The sequence below is a fragment of the Amblyraja radiata genome, chromosome 3, assembly GCF_010909765.2.
Source record: "Amblyraja radiata isolate CabotCenter1 chromosome 3, sAmbRad1.1.pri, whole genome shotgun sequence".
Lineage (NCBI taxonomy): Eukaryota > Metazoa > Chordata > Chondrichthyes > Rajiformes > Rajidae > Amblyraja > Amblyraja radiata.
Window position 1 is genome coordinate 98,633,153 of NC_045958.1, and position 3,513 is coordinate 98,636,665.

The following is a 3,513-nucleotide window of genomic DNA, read 5'->3' on the forward strand; positions in this document are numbered from 1 at the left end:
ATTGGACAACACCAGTAGTTGGTTTTGGGTATGAGGTGATGGGGTTACAGGATAAAGTGAATACTTTGTCATAGATTCGATGAAATGGAGGAGTCTCCATCAATGTTTTAGAAACATAGAAACATAGAAAATAGGTGCAGGAGGATGCCTTCGAGCCAGCATCGCCATTTGTTGTGAGCATGGCCAAATCAATAACCCGTGCCTGCCCTCTCCCCATATCCCTTGATTCCTCTAGCCCCTAGAGCTCTAATAGAAACATAGATTTTTAAATTCATTTTAAATTATTTTCTTTTTATTAATTTTTTTTTCCTTTGAGCGCGAACGCAGTCCCCCACTACCACAAATTTTGCAGTCGAGTATCCCGCATTTGGGGACATCGCAGGCGTCAGCACACCCAAAGTGCAATGGGATAGCCTCGTCCTGGGAGAACCGCCTTTTTTATCACGCTCTCTCCCCTGCTAGGTAAGTAACTACATGTAGCAGGTGAGGAAATTTCTGGTTCCGGCAAAACCTCACTTGGTTTATGAGATGACTACACACTTCAACTCTGGATAAATCACAAATCAAACCAAACCAGTGCAATCAGCAATGTGTGCCTATAAACTGCTGCTTCATGTGTAGTCTGGGATAAGCAAGGTGTAACAGCTTCTTGTATCTTCTGCCTTGCTCTGGGCGGCTCAGTGGCACATCCTTGCAGTGTCAGAGACCCAGGTTGGATGCTGAGTACCTGGAGGAAACCCACATGGTCACTCGGAGAAACTCCGCGTAGACAGCACCCGTAGTCAGGATCGCTCCCGGGTCTCTGGCGCTGTGAAGCAACAACTCTACCGCTGTGCCGCCGTGCCACCATTTCTATTTACTGTATACTTTCCCCTTACATTTGGCTTTCCAAAGTACAACACTTCATCCCTGTCTGCATTAAACTTTATCTGCCGACATTTCTAACCGATGTGAATCCTGCTGAATCCTTTGATAACCTTCCCCACTATCCACAACTCTGCCAGTTTTTGTGTTATCTGCCAACTTAATAGTCAGCACACCGAAAATTCTGCCCATATACATAATATCACAAACAAGTGAAGAATGTGAAGATGACACAGTTGCCATATTGTAGGAATGAATAAGCACACAGAATGGTGTGATTCTTCATTTAATTCTGCAATTCTTTGAACAATGAGCTGCTGTTCCACTACAAGGAAGGACAAGTTATCTAAAGCTCCGAAGATAGACACAAAATGCTGGAGTAACACAGCAGGACAGGCAGCTTCTCTGGAGAGAAGGAATGGGTGGCGTTTCGGGTTGACACCCTTCTTCAGACTGAAAGTCATGGGAAAGGGAAATGAGAGATATGGACAATGGTGGAGAGAAATATAGAACAAATGAATGATAGATATGCAAAAAAGTAACAATGATAAAGGAAACGGGCCATTGTTAGCTGTTTGCTAGGTGGGAACAAAAAGTTGGTGTGACTAGGATGGGGGAGGGATGGAGAGAGAGGGAATGCAGGGGTTACTTGAAGTTTGAGCAGATGTATAAAACTTTTCTGTTAGACCACATTTGGAATAATGTGTTCATTAGCGGTCACCACATCACAGGAAGGATATGGATGCAGCAGACATTCACAAGAATGTTGCTGGGATTAGAGTATTAGCTAAGGAGAAGTTGGATAAACGTGGATTGCCTTCCCTGGAGCCTAGGAAGCTGAGGGGAGACCTGAGAAAAGCATGCACTGTACAATCATGAGAAGAATAGATAGGGTAGATAGCCACTGTCATTTTTTTCCTCAGGATTGAAATATCTGCTACCAGAGGTAGCTTTAAGGTGAGAAAGGGAATGTTTAAAGGAGATGTGTAGGAATTTTTTTGCACAGAGCGTGGGGGGTGCCTGGAAAGTACATCCGGGGGGTGGGGGGATGTGGAAACAGATATGCTTTAGAATTAAGAGATATCCCGCACTATTCAAAGGAGTGTTGGCAGACACGCTGATTAAATCAGCATTGCGGTCAACACATTAATGGTGGACACAAAATGCTGGGGTAACTGGCAGCATCTCTGGAGAGAAGGAATGGATGACGTTTCGGGATGAGACCCTTCTTCAGACTGATGTCAGGGGAGTTGATGGGACAGAGATAGAATGTAGCTGGAGACAGTAAGACTAGTGGGAGAACTGTGAAGAGGGAGGGGATGGAGAGAGAGGGAAAGCAAATGCTACTTGAAGTCAAATAAGTCAATGTTCATACTGCTAGGGTGTAAACTATGCAAGTGAAATATGAGGTGCTGTTCCTCCAATTTGCGCTGGGCCTCACTCTTACAATGGAGGAGGCCCAGGACAGAAAGGTCAGATTGGGAATTATAGTGCTGATCAAACGGGAGATCAGGTAGGTTAAGACGGACTGAGCGGAGGTGTTCAGTGAAACGATCGCCGAGCCTGCCCTTGGTCTCGCCGATGTACAGACGTTGATTGCTGGAACTGCGGATACAGTAGATGAGGTTGGAGGAGGTGCAAGTGAACCTCTACCCCACCTGGAAAGACTGTTTGGGTCCTTGGGTGGAGTCGAGGGGGGCGGTAAAGGGACAGGTGTTGCATCTCCTGTGGTTGCAGGGGAAAGTATCGGGGAGGGGTGGTTTGGGTGGGATGGGACGAGTTGATGGTGGACCTGTTCATGTGCTGTATTGGTCTATATTCTATGTTGTCTGCATCATCCTTAATGAGAGGGAAGAACCAATATGAATTTCCCTGAGACAAGTGGTTGGATCTAGAGAAGATACAAATGTGGGGAGACAGGAATTTGATTTGTGTAGGACTAATGCAAGGAAGTTCAAGTTCAAGTTCAAGTTCACATTTATTGCCACATGCTCCAATAAAGGTACAGTGGAATTAGATTTTCCATGCAGCCACACAATCAAAACGAGCACAATACACAATAGAATATAACATGAACATCCACCACATTGGAATCAACATTCTTCACTGTGGTGGAAGGCAATAACGTTCAGTCAGTCCTCCTCCTTTGTTCACCCGTGGTCGGGGCCATGAACCCTCCGCAGTCACCGCTACGGACGGCCCGATGTACAGGCCCACTCGTCGGGATGCTCAAAACTCCGACATCGGGACAGACGGACGCTCCGCTGCTTGGAGGTCCCGAACAACTACAACAAGACCACACTGGGCATGGATTGATGCTTGATGTCAGCGTGGTCTCGTGGGGTTGATGGACCTGTTTCCATGCTGCTTCACTCTGTGCTTTTATAACAAGTACAACGTTTTGGTGAAAATGTCTGTTTTCCTGCGCGTTCCTTTACAATGTATGCCCGCACACTTTGTGCAGATAAGCTATTAGCTTATTGGAAGGAAAATAGTGGTGTAACTCATTTGTAACAAGGAAACACTGTCTCGAATACTCAATCTGTAGTATGGGCATGAAGCCTCAGCATGTATGTAGGTGTTCAAGCTCTTTGGTGCTTCCTTCATGCATTTGTGAAAACACTATCTTCTGTCTGCTGCCTGAGTGCA

General features: G+C 45.8%; 1 non-coding gene across 1 annotated transcript; it reads right to left on the reverse strand.

The window, feature by feature from the left end:
- Positions 1-310: 310 nt before the first annotated feature.
- Positions 311-470, reverse strand: LOC116971647. Its single transcript, XR_004411541.1, has one exon. It is a non-coding gene; the product is annotated as a U1 spliceosomal RNA (small nuclear RNA).
- Positions 471-3,513: the final 3,043 nt, after the last annotated feature.